General features: G+C 35.2%; 1 protein-coding gene across 3 annotated transcripts in view; it reads left to right on the top strand.

Moving 5' to 3' along the window:
• LOC101889181 (JNK-interacting protein 3) overlaps positions 1–18,061 on the top strand; it is a 263,742-nt gene that overhangs the window by 179,797 nt on the left and 65,884 nt on the right. The window lies entirely within an intron of this gene.

Here is an 18,061-nt window from a genome sequence, read left to right as displayed (position 1 = left end):
TTAATCGAAAATAAACTAAGAAATTAAGATAAGCACCTGCCATAAATGTTTCATTATTAAATGCTTAGCTGCTGGGCTGAGTCCAAATCAGTTTCCCCCATCCATGGTGGCATTCGTAAGAAAGGTAGCTGAGGTTGGTTGTGGTTCTTATCGTTATCATCCGCCGTTTTTTGTTTTCTTCTGTCGCTGGAAGGAGCAATAAAACGCCAAAACATAACAATTATTTTTGACAGTTATTATGATGGATTATTTTCCAATTAAACTCTAAAGAAGAGTGTTTTCTGCGCGATAAAACAAAATTATTGGCCCCCTTAATCGCAAGTTCCAGTGCTAGATTTCTGAGTAACTAACAATAAGTACGTTTAAGCTTATTAAATCTTATGTTACGAGTATAGCCAGTTCCAGGTGATGAGAAGAAGCAAATGTATATTTTGAACTGTAGACATAGTAGTCATAACAATAACCCTAAAGAGAGAAGTCAGGGTAACATGGGCATTCGTTTGTTTCATTTGTGAATCGTTCGAATGTTTGGGGTGAATTAATTCAATAGATCCTATTTTTGGACCTGCGTGTCCCAGGCTTTTGCCCTGCGTACGTCTCTGTTTCAAACAGAAGACCTTCTAAAGATGTTCTATGAAAAAAGACCGTCCAAGAACCCTCTATGAAGAATAATATGTTTCTTTCTTAAGGTCTAATTTCTTAGGGTCTATAAAAGTTTGCTATTAGTAAAAGAGTCTTTCAATGCATTCTATGGACAGAGGTCGGGAGACCTCCTAAAGCTCTTGTGTAGACAGGAGACCTTTTCATGATCGAAGATTTTCTCATGGTCTTCTTCGAAAAGGAGATCTTATAAAGGTTTTCTACGAAAACTTCTAAGGGACATATAATATGTGTAAAAGGTATTATATGTCCCTTACAAGTTTCCCGTCCCGCGTGCGTCCTTTTTTCGGCGAAAGACCTTCCAAAGTTTTTCAATGAAAATGAAGACAGAAGTTTTTTATGGACAAAAGAGCCTCAAAAAATATTCTATGGACTAAAGGTATTGTGCACTGCCGACTTTCTCAAGTGCTTCTTTGGACAATAGAACTTCTAAAGATCCATCATGGACAGACGATCTTCCAAAGGTCTTCAATGAAAATAAATCCTTCCAAAGGTCTTATGTAAACAGCCGTATATGGGTAAAAGAGCCTTTAAAGCACCTCTATTAACGTAAGAACTTCAAAATGTTTTTATGCAAAGGAGACTTCCTTTAGATCTTGTATGGATTGTAGACCGTCTAAAGGTCTTATTGGAACTAAAAACCTCTTCCTCCTTTTAGTTCTTTTATGGAAGGGCAGTCCTTTAATAGGACATTCTATAGAAATCCTTTAGTAGGTCTTTTAAAATATTAAATACTGTTATAAGGGCTTCTATGAAACAAAAGTCCTTTGGTAAGCTTCTATAGAATGGAAAACTTTTAATAGACAGAATACCTATATAAAGTCTACTAAAAACAAAAGCCCTTTGGAAGAACCTTTTAAGAATGGTAGACCTTACAAAGGTTTGCCTTAGAACAAAAGTCCTTTTGAAGGTCTTTTATAGAATCTTTATGAGATCCTTTAGAAGAATTCTGTAAAATAGAAGTCATTTAGAAGGATAGATGGATTTTGTAGTTCTTTCATAAGACAGAAGACCTTCATAGGATGTACTATGGAACATAAGTTATTTAAAGGACTTCTATAGAAATGAGACCTTTGAAAGTAATTTAGAAAGTTTTTCAACATCATCCATAAGGTCTTCTATAGAATAAATGTAATTTAGGAGAGTCTTCTATAGAAAATAGAACAAAAGTCCCTTAGGAAAGTCTTCTCTAGAATAGAAACCCGCTATAAGGTCTTCTATGGAACAAAAATCCTATAGAATTTTTCTATATAACATATGACAGACGTCTTCTATTGAACATAATTAGGAAGATTTCATCGAAAATCTTCTATATCCAGATCATTTGTAGATCTTATATGGAACATAAGGGCTTCTAAAAATTTTCTATAGGACGGAAACTTTTCTTTTTTCCTCCCAATGATCTCCTGGAAGGTCTTCTATTGCTCGAAAAACGGGGAAGGTCTTCTATTGATCATAATACCCTTTGGATATATTCAATAGAACAAAAGACCTTTTCAAAAATCTTCCTTGGACAGGAGATCCTTTGGGACGATTAACTTCTATGGGGCTGATGACCCTTTGAAATTTTTCTCTAGGAAATTAGACCTGTTGAAGGCCTTCTTAGAAGTCCCTTTACAGAAATGAGACAGTAGACCTTTTGAAAGTCTTCTATAGACCCAAAAGAAAACAAGTAAAAAAGAAGTTAAATTCGGCCGAGCCGAACTTTTTATACCCTCCACCATTTGGAAGGGACTTGAAAAAATAAAAAAAAAATCCGTCGAAAAATACCTTTTAAATGAAAACCGTTATATGTGGGCTATACAAAGACGTGGACCTGCGTAGAAAATTTTCCGTCAAAGGTTGAAGTGCCCATTACGAACTTCAAATACGAAATTTGAAAAATTCCGGTGAATACTGTCGCTAAAATCATCAAAATACCGAATATCGAGGGAGGGGGATCTTTGTATGGGGGTATGCGACATCGTGGAATTATATACAGCTCTATTTCAGGGGGTAAAGTATTCAGAGGGAACTCCTTGTGTGGATTTTCAGAAAATTCCATTGAAAATTGGGGCTAAAATCATCAAAATACCGAATATCGGGAGTACTCCTAAAGAATTCCTTGTGTAGATGTTCTGATAATTCCATTGAAAAATGAGGATGGAATCTTCAAAATATCGAATATCGTGGGGTATCGTTGTATGGGGTCTATACGATATCGTGGACCAATGTAGTCCATCTTTGAACTTGACCTGCCTGTAGACAAAAGTCTGATCTGTGCAAAATGTTAGCTTCCTACCTTAATTCGTTTTAACTCTAGCGTGATTACAACAGACAGACGGATGGACAGACATGGCTTCATCGTCATAGAATTTTACGCTAATAAAGAATATATATACTTTGTTGGGTCTAAAATTATTATTTCGATGAGTTACAAACGGAAAGGCGAACTTAATATTACCCTCTATACTATGTATGGTGAAGGGTATACAAATCCTTTTGAAGATCTTTTCTGCACAGAAGAGTTGGAAACCTTTTGAAACCTATACTTCCACAGACTTTAAATTTTTTTCTTACCACCCATTCGAAGAATTGTTAAATTTAAAATTGCCCCCAAGCCATCAAAAACTTGTCCATTTAGCCTTAAATCGTTTCCCAAAAAAAATATCTTCCCTAAACTCTATTAGCGGCCACAATCTTAAGCCAGCCACTGCCAATAAGTAGTCGTACTCGCACTTGTGTTTGCTTAGTGGAAGTGGCAGCAATCGTACTTAACCACAATTTGGCATTTTTCTGGTATTTAAGGTTCCATTACCAGTAGTACCTACTACTGCAGTTACCCGGCACGGCACCAACACCACCAGCATCGCCTTGCCATCGAAAACGTCGACTACCACGAAAACAACAAGGAGAAAAACGCTAATGGATAAACATGTTATTAAGTATTTGTTGGCTTTTTATTTTGAGCAAGAGTAAATTGAATTGGCGGCGGATGCTGCTGGGCTGGCTGACTCGTTGGCGGAATAGATGGACGAACAGCAGCAGTTAAAAGTATCTGTGTTTGTATCTCTGCGCAATTCTGTGGAATCGTATACAAATACTGCTTTTGTCGGTTTTTCGAATCTTCATCAAACAAAATAAACGTCTGTTGTCCCCCCTCTCTTCTTGTCTGGCGGTCTGTTGGTCGGTGTGCCAGCAAATGGATTTGGAGGTTGGAACAGTGTTTAAAACAATTTTTTTTGGATTTTAGGGAATACCAGGCGTAAAATAATTACAAAAATTAATAAATCTTTAGGAACATTCCTTATAATAATTTACGTTGTCTTTAATAGGATACCAGTAGACTACTCTACGATGAAAAAATGCAATTTTTGTTCTTCTAGAGCTCACAAGATTTTAATAGATAAAACCCTTTCTATGTAGAAGACCTCTTAGATGTATATCTTTAAAAGAGGAAAATGTTTCTACGTTTGATTGTTTGTTTGTTATACAGAGATTAAAAAACTGCTGAACATATTTTCCGGAAATTTTCCACATATGCTTCAGCACCGCCTGAAAGTAACATAGTCTACATAAATTTTGGAAATTCCACTTGGAACTTGATATATAGCATCAGAATCGGAGGTACCTCCAAAAAATTTAGTTTTTGTATGGACATATTTATTGGTTAGAAAGTGAGACGGAATTCGAAACAAAAATCAATGTTCCAAATTATAATGATATCGGGTCAGATTTGGATATAGCTCCCATATACAGGGTGAGATGAAAAAACTGCAACCAACTTACAAAAGCATTTTGGTGAGAATCTTCCAGAAGAAAGTTATTCGTAATGGAATTCAAGCTGGATAGTGTGATTTCTTTATATTTGGCTGGAAATCCACATGTGGCTATCGTTAAGGCACTCCAGCACTTAAACGTGAATAAATCTTTTGTGTCTCGTACCGTACCGTGAAACTGGTACCGTAGCCTGACGTCAATGAAGTGGACGGAAGAAAACAGCAGCATCAGCAGAAATGGTTCGAAAATAAAGAAGCGACTTGATCGAAAAATGGCTCGTATTCCATTCGGCAAATATTGAAAAATGAGCTCGGGGTAAAGCCATTGAAATTCCAAAAAGTGCAAGAACTTACACCGCAATAGAAAGAAAAGAGTTGCTTCAAAAGAGCTAAAGAGTTGCTTTGCTTGGCCGAAAGTGGTGAACTGTCGTATTTGGGTTTCTCCGATGGGAATACATTCGTTGTCCAGCAGTTTGTAAACAAACAAAATGATCGGGTTTACTTGCCAAAGAGGTCAACTGAAAATGGTGATGGTGTGGGCCGCCATAACAGCCCATGGTCGCTCTCCGCTCGTATTAATCTACCGTGACATATTCTGGAGGGTGTATTAAAGCCTTGGATACGCAAACATTTTGGCCGCAGACCTTTGACATTCCAACAGGACTCAGCACCATCGCACTCAGCACGCGCCACCCAAGAATGGTAACAAAATGAGGCTCCTCGCTTCATTTCCAGGGCACAATGGCCACCAAAAATCTCCGGATACCAATCCGGTGGTCTATTGTGTCTGGAGTATTTTGGAAAGCAAGGTTGGCACTAAAAAATACCAAAGTGTCGATCACCTCAAGCAAGCGCTTCACCGGAAATGGGCCAAAATACCGAAGAGCAACATTCGGGCAGCGTGTGACGGTTCCAATTCGAACCAATCTGAATTTATTCCAAAATTTGATGCTATTTTCGCCTTTTTTGCTTTCATTCAATTAAATGTAAAAATTATGGCGTTTGACTTTGTTGCAGATTTTTTTCTTAGCCTTTTGGTATGTATAAATTTGCCAAATTCGATATCGATATCGATTCAGATTTGGATATTGCTCTCATACATATGTTTCTCCGATTTCATGTATTTGATGCACCAAACATCGTATGGATCTTCAGTTTCAATTAAGTTTTGAATTTGTGACGGAATTCGGTCTAAAAAATAATTTTGTCAATTTATATTGAAACCTGTTCAGATTCGGATATTATTTTATTAAGATCCACAACGCCTTGCTATGGTACAAGGCTAACAGTAAAAAAACGCACAACAATTTTATTGATCCTACGATTATTACGGGCAAATGTGTAGCTTCATATGTATCTCCAATCCCTCTAATTGCAACAAACATGCCGTTCGCCTTTATAAGATCGCAGTTTCCTGTACGCTTGACATTCGCTATGACAATTAATAACTCCCAAGGACAAACTTTTAGTGTATGCGACTAAATTTGGCATATTCCAGCTTTTCTCATGGCCAGCTGTATGTGGCATGTTCACGTTTTGGTAGATCAAACGATTGGTTGTTTACATTCCTAAAGGAAAAACAAAGAAATATTGTATACCCTAAAACATTACACTAAATACGTTTTCAAAACTCTTGACATTATTTCACTTTTATTAAAAACCACAAAATATTGGTTTATAACATTTCGAAAGGGGTAGCAAAACGCACCGGGTTTAGCTAGTATTTTTATAAAAATCATGTGTAGAATATCTTTATCTAATTATCTATATCTAAACCAGTAAAGAAAGTCCTAAAGTCGGGCGGGGCCGATTTTATGATACCCTACACCACTTTGCTAATTTAGTTGAGCTCCACTTAATAATTAAAAGTTTTTATGGGAGAATTCAATCATACACGCTATGATTATAATTATAATTTAAAATTCAAAGGACTAAATATGCCGAAGCATTTGTATCTTTTAAATTCGGACTTGTATTGCCCATTTGGTGCGAAATTAATTTGAAATCGGATAAAAATATATGTGGGAACTATATCCAAATCTGAACCGATCTCGATAAAATTTGGCGAAGATATTTCTGAGCTGTATTTGATATATTTCCCTGAATATCGTTGTTACGGAGTGCATATTACGGCTGTGGGTAACAAATACCATAAATCGGATGAACAATATATATGGGAGCTATAACTATATCTGAACCGATCTTCACCAAATTTGGCATACTACGTTCTAGACTAAATTCGGTCGTATGTGCCAAATTCCATCTCATTTGGACAAATATTAGACGTTTGGTGCACAATAAATGGTAAATCGGACGAAGTTATATATGGGAGCTATATCCAAATCTGAACCGATCTCGATAAAATTTAGCAAAGGTATTTCTGAGCTGCATTTGATATATTTCCCCAAATATTGTTGTTACAGAGTGCATATTACGGCTGCGGAGGACAAAAATAACAAATCGGATGAACAATATATATGGGAGCTATAGCTATATCTGAACCGATTTCGATAAAATTTGGCATACCTATTTTCAGGACTAATTTGGTTGTATGCGCAAAATTCCATACTGTTCGGTCTGATATTACACGTTTGGTGCACAATAAAAGGCAAATCGGACGAAGATATATATGCGAGCTATATCTAAATTTTTACCGATTATCTCCAATTTCAATAGGGTTCGTCCTTGGGCCAAACAAATGTTGTTTGCAAAATTTCATCTCAATCGGATAATAAATGCGACCTACATTTTGTTCACAAGAATACATGGACAGACGGACGGACAGACGGACTGACATGCATAAATCAACTCAGAAAGTGATTCTATGCAGATCATCAAAAGGAACTATGGGTCTATCTCGTTTCCTTTTGCCTGTTACAAACAAATGCACAAAGACATAATACCCTGACCACCTTGTGGTGTAGGGTATAAAAAGATATTCCATATATGCTTTTGTCCTCATGTCCTTCCTTTTAAAGGTTAAAATTATAATGAAGTTGTCTTCTATTAATAAAAACGAGCAATTTATTTTATCTGTAAAAAATCTATTATTAATCTTCATCTAATCCATCTTTTAAAGTTCTCTCATGGGAGAGCTTTTGAAGGCAGAGAAAATGTTTTGTTTTTATAAATCTTCCAAAATCACTGTCTTTCCTTATTGGCATTGACTCAAGATCGAGTATTCTAATTCCCTCTTTATTTGTGCGTGTATGTACGCCGCTGTCTTTGCGTTTATATTCATTTCGGTTTTAACTTTATTTTTCTTTTTTTGTTTTTCTTGGCAAATTTCGTTGTTTACCCACAAGTGGCATTTTTGGCTACCATTTTCGTCTTTTCTGTTGTTGTTTTTGCTTTTTTCTCAGTGGCAAATGTTTGTGAGTGTTTTTGGGGATTTCATTTTGTGCCGCTCACTATTTGCTAATTACAAATCGTAAATGGATTTTATTTTACTTAAAATGTTGCTTTAGCTACTGTACTTTAAAGTTCGAAATGAATTTGACAAATAAAAATAAAAATTCAATTTTAAATAAATGAACTAAGCAATCGATGATGATTGTGGGAATTTTAAGTTTTTTTGGAATGAAAGGTAAATATATATCTATGTGTTTGTTTTCTCTTTCGAGACGAGCTTAATGATCAGGAATTTGCAGTGAAAAGGAAAATATATATTATTTTTTAATATTTTAGCAGATTATTTATCTAGAGAAGATGTATAAAAAAATTAAAAAAGCGCTCAAATCATCAACTACTCTTTGAATCTCATTTAAATAAGATAACCTTTGAAGGTCTTCTGGCCATGAGATACCTATATTTGAAGCATTCTGCCCAATATAAGATGATGTATATCCATAGAAAATAACGAAGCTATTTGGTCCAAAGAATCCTTTTTGAAATCATACAAAAGATATTTACAGGCCTTATTTCCTCTAAAGATATTTCAGAGGTCTTCACTTGTCCATAAAAGATCTTCATAAGGTTTTCTGTTAATGGAAAACCATTACAAGGTTTTTTGTTAAAGGCCCCCTTCAGGAGGCATTTGGTTTACAGAAGTCATTTTTAAGTGTTTCTCTGTAGAAAATACCCATTGAAGAGGCTCAAATGAATGTCTTTTTGAAAATCTTAAGAAAGGGCTCTTGGCAGAGCAGGTCTTCTGTCCTAAAATAAACATTAAAATAGTCCACTATTCTGTAGGATATATTTAACAAGTAAAAAACATTAGGTTCGGCCGGGCCGAACTTTTAATACACCCCACCTTAGGGTAAAGGAAACATTAGAACCCATTAGGACACACAAATATCCGCGAAGAAACGTGACAAAAATCATCAAAATACCGAAAATCTGGAGGTACCGCTATATGGGAGCTGTACCAAAACGTGGACCTATACATACAATGTTTCGCCACCGCAGCCAGAACCCATTATGACCAACAAATACCAAATCCGTGAAAAATGTGACAAAAATCATCAAAATACCAAAAATCGGGAGGTACCGTTATATAGTGGTTATACCAAAGCGTGGACTCATACATACAATATTTCGCCACACGAGCTAGGACCCATTATGACCTACAAATACCAATTTTCAGACAAATCCGTAAAAAAATGTGGCAAAAATCATCAAAATACCAAATATCGGGAGGTACCGTTATATGGGGGCTATACCAAAACGTGGACCCATATTTCTCATTTTAAATACCAAGCATCCTAGGCACAATACAAATTTTTCTGCTAAATTTGGTGCTCTACGTCAAAACATGTGGGCTGTATTGTGATTTCAACAGAGAGACAGACGGGCGGACAGGCAGACAGACAGACGGACATCGTTAAGTCGACATGCTGATTATGAATTTATATACTTTATGGGGTCTACGACGAATATTTAGGAATTTACAAACGAAATGACAGAGTTAATATACCCTCCTTTCCAAGGTGGAGGGTATAAAAATAGTTCAGCCTGCTACAGACCCTCTAAGATATCCTGCCTGTAGATGACACTCAAAAGATCTTCTTTCTGTAAAGAGCTCGTTTTAGTGTTATAGAATTCCTTCGGAAGGTTTTTTCTCCTGTTAAATGTTAAAAGGAATGTTAAAAGGTATTTTGTCTTTTAGTAGGTACCAAGAGATCTTCTCAAAAAAAGAAAAAAACTAGGAGATCTTTGACAAGTCTCTCGTCTACAGGAGATCTTTGAATAGGTATATTGTCATTGGAGTATTTAAATAGGTCTCCTCTTATTGGAAGCCTTTAAAACATCTTCCGTCCATTAACAGGACTCCTGTCTACTAGAGATCGTTAACGGGTCTGCTGGTCGCCTCTCTATAAAAGACCATTGATAGGTCTCCTATATATAGGAAAAATCGACAGGTCACCTGTTAATTGGTGATTTTTAACAGGTCTTCTGTCTTTTGGAGACTTTCACAGGCCTCCTGTTTATAGGAGACCTTTAACTGGTCTCTTGCCTATTGAAGGCCTTTAACAGGTCTCCTGTTAATTGGTGACTTTTAACATATCTCCCATCTTTTGGAGACTTTTAACAGCTATCCTTTCTACAGGAGACCTTTAAAATCAATACTTTTAACAGGCAACCGGAGTATATGATATCTTTAAAATACACAATACACATTCGGACCAATTGACATGGACTTAAACGAAGTTCCTATTAAAGTCCATTGGTACTTTGTTTTTAAAAGAATTTTTGATAATGAAAAGAAGTAGATTAAAAAAAATATATTTTTTTTCAAGGTCTAGCAGATCTATTAACGTGGACATTAAAGGAATATATTTTCAATATGTTTCTAGACCCCAATAAACCTGGATTTTTAAAGAACATCTTTTCTAGACCCCAATAAACGTGGATTTTTAAAGAAAATCTTTTCTAGACCCCAATAAACGTGGATTTTAAAGAAAATCTTTTCTAGACCCCAATAAACGTGGATTTTTAAAGAAAATCTTTTCTAGACCCCAATAAACGTGGATTTTTAAAGAAAATCTTTTCTAGACCCCAATAAACGTGGATTTTTAAAGAAAATCTTTTCTAGGCCCCAATAAACGTGGATTTTTAAAGAAAATCTTTTCTAGACCCCAATAAACGTGGATTTTTAAAGAAAATCTTTACTAGACCCCAATAAACGTGGATTTTTAAAGAAAATCTTTTCTAGACCCCAATAAACGTGGATTTTTAAAGAAAATCTTTTCTAGACCCCAATAAAGAATATATTTTCTAGATCCATAAACCTAAATTTTTAAAGAATATCTTTTCTAGACCCCAATAAAAGATTATATTTTCTAGACCTCAAAGAGCTATGAACGTGGATTTTCAAAGAATATCTTTTCTAGACCTCAAAGAGCTATAAACGTGGATTTTCAAAGAATATCTTTTCTAGACCTCAAAGAGCTATAAACGTGGATTTTCAAAGAATATCTTTTCTAGACCTCAAAGAGCTATAAACGTGGATTTTCAAAGAATATCTTTTCTAGACCTCAAAGAGATATAAACGTGGATTTTCAAAGAATATCTTTTCTAGACCTCAAAGAGCTATAAACGTGGATTTTCAAAGAATATCTTTTCTAGACCTCAAAGAGCTATAAACGTGGATTTTCAAAGAATATCTTTTCTAGACCTCAAAGACCTATAAACGTGGATTTTCAAAGAATATCTTTTCTAGACCTCAAAGAGCTATAAACGTGGATTTTCAAAGAATATCTTTTCTAGACCTCAAGGAGCTATAAACGTGGATTTTCAAAGAATATCTTTTCTAGACCTCAAAGAGCTATAAACATGGATTTTCAAAGAATATATTTTCTAGACCTCAAAGAGCTATAAACGTGGATTTTCAAAGAATATCTTTTCTAGACCTCAAAAAGCTATAAACGTGGATTTTCAAAGAATATCTTTTCTAGACCTCAAAGAGCTATAAACGTGGATTTTCAAAGAATATCTTTTCTAGACCTCAAAAAGCTATAAACGTGGATTTTCAAAGAATATCTTTTCTAGACCTCAAAGAGCTATAAACGTGGATTTTCAAAGAATATCTTTTCTAGACCTCAAAAAGCTATAAACGTGGATTTTCAAAGAATATATTTTCTAGACCTCAAAAAGCTATAAACGTGGATTTTCAAAGAATATATTTTCTAGACCTCAATAAATAAATAATTTTTTAAAGAATATCTTTTCAGGAAACTAATTTATGACTTTTAACATATCTCCATCTTTTGGAGACTTTTAAAAGCTATCCTTTCTACAGGAGACCTTTAAAAGCAATACTTTTAACAGGCAACGGGCAACACATTCGGACCAATTGACATGGACTTAAACGAAGTTCGTATTAAAGTCCATTGGTACTTTGTTTTTAAAAGAATTTTTGATAATAAAAAAAGTAGATTAAAAAAAAATTTATATTTTCAAGGTCTAGCAGATCTATTAACGTGGACATTAAAGGAATATATTTTCAATATGTTTCTAGACCTCAATGAACCTAGATTTTTAAAGAACGTCTTTTCTAGACCCCAATAAACGTGGATTTTTTAAAGAATATATTTTCTAGATCCATAAACCTGGATTTTTAAAGAATATCTTTTCTAGACCCCAATAAACCGGAATTTTTAAAGAATATCTTTTCTAGACCCCAATAAACCGGAATTTTTAAAGAATATCTTTTCTAGACCTCAAAGAGCAATAAACGTTGACTTTCATAAATATATTTCCTAGACCCCAATAAACTTGAATTTTTAAAGAATATCTTTTCTGGACCTTAAGACCAATAAACGTGGATTTTCAAAAAGAAAATTATAGACCCCAATAAACGTAGATTTTTTAAAAATATATTTTCTAAAACACTAAGACCAATAAACGTAGACTAAAAAAAAATCCTAGACCCCAATAGGCGTGGATTTTTAAAGAAAACCTTTTTAAGTTCCTTTTTTTTTTTTTTTGTCTCAGCACCCCCGTGACAGCTAGAGTTATTGCTACTGCTACTACCACTTCTGCAGTTGCCATCGATCATTGCTAGTCGCCATAGTTGATTAAGTCCACTTAACTAAATAATTGCTCAATTGCTGGAAAATTGTATTTGCTTAACAACAGTCATATGACAATTAACAATAAATAATAACAAATCATTAACTGTTGTTTGTTTTTCGTGCCTTTTTTTAATTCTATTGTTTATTGATGTGGGCGACTTGAAACTTTTTTCTGTTTTTGCTTGTGCTCCCGGCCGCCAGTTGTGTAATTTTCTTTTAATCTCAGCCATTAGTGTTGGGTGCAATGCAATAATTTATGGCCTTTAATTTGCTACTGATTTGGTTTTTGCCACAGGTCCTAACTAACCGCCATAAATCAAATAATTAATAATTACTTCGTCTGCTGGTGATTGGGAATGCGACAACAAAGAGGTGAAAAATTTTAATCATGTTAATAGCCTGGAGGGGTTTTTATTTAAAATAATGGAAAAAACTTGGTGAAATAATGATCCGATCGAAGTGTTGAAATTAGTTATGCTGCGCTCTAAGGTGGCTTATGTCAGGATATGTTTTATAAGCCCAATCAATTATTAAATAAAATTTGAGTCTCCAATTAGAGTTATTTTCAATGAAGAATGTTAGAAGTTTACAAAAAATTCGAAACTTTGGAAATAACTTAAGGTGTGGGTACATAAGCAGCTCGAAGTCATCGCATGACATATTTTGTGACATATCATAAAAGGATGCTAGAGACGCACTCGAATAATTTGACATTAATATGTCTAGCCATGATGCCAAGTTGCTTATGTACCCATACCTTTGTGTTTTTGGCTACTTTTTTAACCTCGTTCTTCAGTCAATGGGCATTGGCAGAGATATTTTTAACTTATCTAAAAAAAACAATTAAAAAAGCAGTAAGTTCGGCAGGGCCGAAATTTGAATACCCTCCACCATTTAGAACGAATTAGAAAATTTTCAAAAAAATTAAATCCAATAAAAATTCTTTTAAAATCTTTAAAATATCTAATATTGGAAGGTGCCGATATATGGGGGGATATACGATATTGTGGACCTATAAAGACAAATCTATGTCTGCGGGTAAAGGGCTCACAAGGAACTCCTTGTATGGATTTTCAGATAATTCCATTGGAAAAAGTGGCTAAAATCATCAAAATACCGAATATAGGGGAGTACCGTTATATGGGGGCTATACGATATTGTGGACCTATATAGATGATTCTCTGCCGAGGTATAAAGTACCCATAAGGAACTCCTTGTGTGGATTTTTAGACAATTCCGTTGAAAACTGTGGGAAAAATCATCAAAATACTGAATATCGGGGGGTACCGTTATATGGGGGATATACGATATCGTGGACCTTTATAGACAATTCTTTTTGAGGAGGTAAAATGCCCACAAGGGACTCCTTTTGTGGAATTTCAGACAATTCCATTGAAAAATGTGGCAAAAATCATCAAAATACCGAATACCGTGGGAGTACCGTTACATGGGGGCTATACGATATCGTGGACCTGTATGGACAATTCTCTGCCGAGGTATAAAGTACCCACAAGGAACTCCTTGTGTGGATTTTCAGACAATTCCGTTGGAAAATGTGGGTAAAATCATCAAAATACCGAATATCGGGGGTACCGTTACATGGGGGCTATACGATATTGTGGACCTATATAGATAATTTTCTGCCTAGGTATAAAGTACCCACAAGGAACTCCTTGTGTGGATTTTCAGACAATTCCGTTGAAAAATGTGGGTGAAATCATCAAAATACCGAATATCGGGGGGTACCGTTATATGGGGGCTGTACGATATTGTGGACCTATATAGATAATTCTCTGCCGAGGTATAAAGTACCCACAAGGTACTCCTTGTGTGGATTTTCAGACAATTCCGTTGAAAAATGTGGGTAATATCATCAAAATACCGAATATCGGGGGTACCGTTATATGGGGGATGTACGATATCGTGGACCTGTATAGAAAATTCTCTCTCAGGGGGTAAATTACTCGCAAGGAACTACTTTGTGGATTTTAAGACAATTCCATTGAAAAATATGGCTAAAATCATCAAAATGCCGGATACCGGGGGGTACCGTTATATGGAGGCTATACGATATTGTGGACCTATATAGATAATTCTCTGCCGAGGTATAAAGTACCCACAAGGAACTACTTGTGTGGATTTTCAGACAATTCCATTGAAAAATGTGGCTAACATCATCAAAATACCGAATATCGTGGACCGCTATAGCCCATCTTCGAACTTGACCTGCCTGCAGACAAAAGAGAGATCTGTGCAAAGTTTTAGCTTCCTATCTTAATTCGTTTAGACCGTAGCGTGATTACAACAGACGGACGGACAGACGGACGGACAGGGCTAAATCGTCTTAGAATTTTACGCTGATCAAGAATATATATACTTTGTTGGGTCTAAAATGATTATTTCGATGAGTTACAAACGGAATGACGAACTTAATATACCCTCCATACCTTTTTTGGTGGAGGGTATAAAAAAAACAAATTGCTCCTCAAAAACGTAGTTAGTCAACTAATGGTGTCACACCCCCTTTGTCGTTAATTAATTTCGATTTAAAATATTTTTAATTAGAACATTATCTATATTATTCAAAGCATTGTGGCGCCATGGAACTTTCGTAATTATAAAATCGCATTGTATATCTGGCCGGTTTGTCACATGTCACAATAATCGTTTCCTAACTAAGTAGACAGCAATAATAACAACAACAGCAATTTAATAATTAATAACAATGGAATACCTCAACGATGTGCATGGGACCTCGACTCGATATTTATTTAATCAAAGCTATTGGCATTTTAAACACCCCCAATAAAAATATTAATTCGAAACGATCAATCAAATGATAGTTGGAGACACATTAACTTGCAAACAAACGGCAATTGTCTGTCAGATATCGAGAGCGGAGTATCAATGGACAGCAATACAAAACAGAGCTATATACTTCTTGGACCTTTGGGTGTGTCTTCTGCCGAAGTACTGAAAGGGTTATAATTTCAACTGGACAGACAGACAAATTCAAAGCCACTTGATTTCTTTATCAAAATATAACAATCTTCCTTCATATAATTTCAAGTCAGCCAAGTGTTTCCTTGGCGATATATTCTCGTCTTCACAAAGAGCTGTGTGTATCTCTTTTGTTTCTGATAAAGACAATAGAAAAAATTATATTTGTAGTCAGTGCAAACAGTAGCTAAACATTTTATGTTACCTCGTTGTCTTTTATGGTTATCTGCCATCAGAGACACACACACACTCGACTATCAACGTTGACTTCAATTAGTTTTTATTTTCGTTTAATTGAATTATGAAAAAGACTATACACGTGGGTAGCTATTTCTATTTGACTCGAAGATCGAATTTATGTTACCAAATATAAGTCTCTCTTCCGAAATCAAATTTATACCTTTTAGAGATTAATTATTTTAAGAATTGTGCCATACTTGAGTTTGGTTCCGTTTTCCAAAAGACATACATAACTTTACTTGCGAGTAAAAAAATGCTTGCTATCGGGGGTGCTCGAAGAGTATGAATTCTATCAGCAACAAGCAAAAAAGCTATAAGTTTGGCCGGGCCGAACTTTGAATACCCTCCACCATTTGGAACGAATTTGGCAATTTTCAAAAAAATAAAATCCGTTAAAAATTCTGTTAAAATCTTAATAATACCGAATGTATCTGTTATATTAGGGTCTTTACGACGACGTGAACCTGCACAGACAATTTGTGGTCATAGGCTGTAGTATCCATTACGAACTTCAAATACCAAATTTGAAAAAATTCCGGTGAAAAATGTCGCAAAAATCATCAAAATACCGAATATCGAGGGTATCGTTATATGAGGACTATACGAAGACGTGGACCTGCTTAGACAATTTTCTGTCTTAGGCTGTAATATCCATTACGAACTTCAAATACCAAATTTGAAAAAAAAAACGGTGAATAATGTCTCTAAAATCATCAAGATACCCAATATTGGGAGGTACCGTTATATGGGGGCTATACGAAGACGTGGACCTAAATGGCTCATTTTCTGTCTTAGGATGTAGTATCAATTACGAACTTCAAATACCAAAATTGAAAATTTCCGGTGAATAATGTCGCTAAAATCATCAAAATACCGATTATCGGAAGGTACCGTTATATGGGGGCTATACGAAGACGTGGACCTATATGGCCAATTTTCAATACCAAAAGTCTTGCAGACATAATACACATTTGAGTAGAATTTTATCAACCTACATCATTTCGTTCAGAAGCTAGAGTGATTTCCACAGACGGACGGACATTGCTAACTCGACATAGAATTTTACGCTGATCAAGAATATATATACTTTGTGGGGTCTAAGTTGTATATTTCGAGGTGTTACAAACGGAATGACAAACTTAATATACCCTCCATAATATGGTGGAGGGTATAAAAAATGGGCAAATAACACTGTGCGACAGCAAAAATACACGCTTGCTCAAATGTTCCAAATTCCGGTTTGTGGGAGCCCACAGATGACAAATATGTCTTTGGTTTTTCTGGGTCACTTCGAAAATTGATTTTATAACGGTATATATAGAGAAAATCCGATTTTCTTGGATAATACAAAGAACTTTAAACCTGCATAACTTTTGTTTTTAACAACGGATTTCTTTTTTTTTTTTTTTTTTTCTTTGAGAGGGTCAGGTGCTACCTTTCAAATTACTCAATAATTTTTAAAAATAGAAATAGACGATTTATTTTTATTTTTGTGTGTAAGAGCCGATTATGTTCAGTACAGTCTCTTCAGTTTTTCTAATTTGTATGCTATTTTGTTTTCATTTATTTCGTCTATTGCTCTACCAATTTTAATGATTTTTCAGATATTTGCTTTTTAGCAAAAATAATAGAAATCCGTTGCTTTACATTTTTACTTAGTTACTATTATACCCTCAGCCTTATGGCTAGGGAGGTTAAACGTGCCTCATCGAAGTAACAGTTTTAGACCCTAGTTCTCTTTGGACAAAATCCGGTTCAGGACATTTGGAGTCGATCTAGCGATGTCCGTCCGTCTGTCTGCCTGGCTGTATCCGATTTGGTCCAACTTTGGTACATCGTAATATTATTATCAAACATAGATCGAGTTCGGGGATGGGCAATATCGGTCCCCTCCTTCTGGTAACATTCCCACAAAAGGTCGAAATTTAAAGAAAACAAGTTAAAAAGTATAAGTTGGTTTAGCCGACAGACGTATAGCCTCAGCCTATGTTCGATTTTTTAAATATATTTTGATTTCTGTTATGATTATTCAAACTGTTGACCCTCTGTGCCATTTCGTATCGGAACTAAATAAATATGATATAAATATTGCGACGTGCCAGGTTTGGACTATACAGGGTGAGATAAAAAACTGCAACAAAGTTAAACGCCATAATTTTTACATATTTTTATTTTAGTTTTATTTAATTAAAGCAAAAAATGTCAGAAATAGCATCAGATTTTAGAATAAGCTTAGATTTGTTCGAATAGGTCAACTTTGGCACGAATTATGGCCTTCAAACGCCAATGACACCGTTACACGCTGCCCAAATGTTGCTCAGCGGTGTTTTGGCCCATTCCCGGTGAAGCGCTTGCTTGAGGTGATCGACGCTTTGGTATTTTTTAGTG

Source organism: Musca domestica, unplaced genomic scaffold (genome assembly GCF_030504385.1).
Source record: "Musca domestica strain aabys unplaced genomic scaffold, Musca_domestica.polishedcontigs.V.1.1 84, whole genome shotgun sequence".
Lineage (NCBI taxonomy): Eukaryota > Metazoa > Arthropoda > Insecta > Diptera > Muscidae > Musca > Musca domestica.
This window is presented reverse-complemented; position numbering and strand designations above follow the sequence as displayed.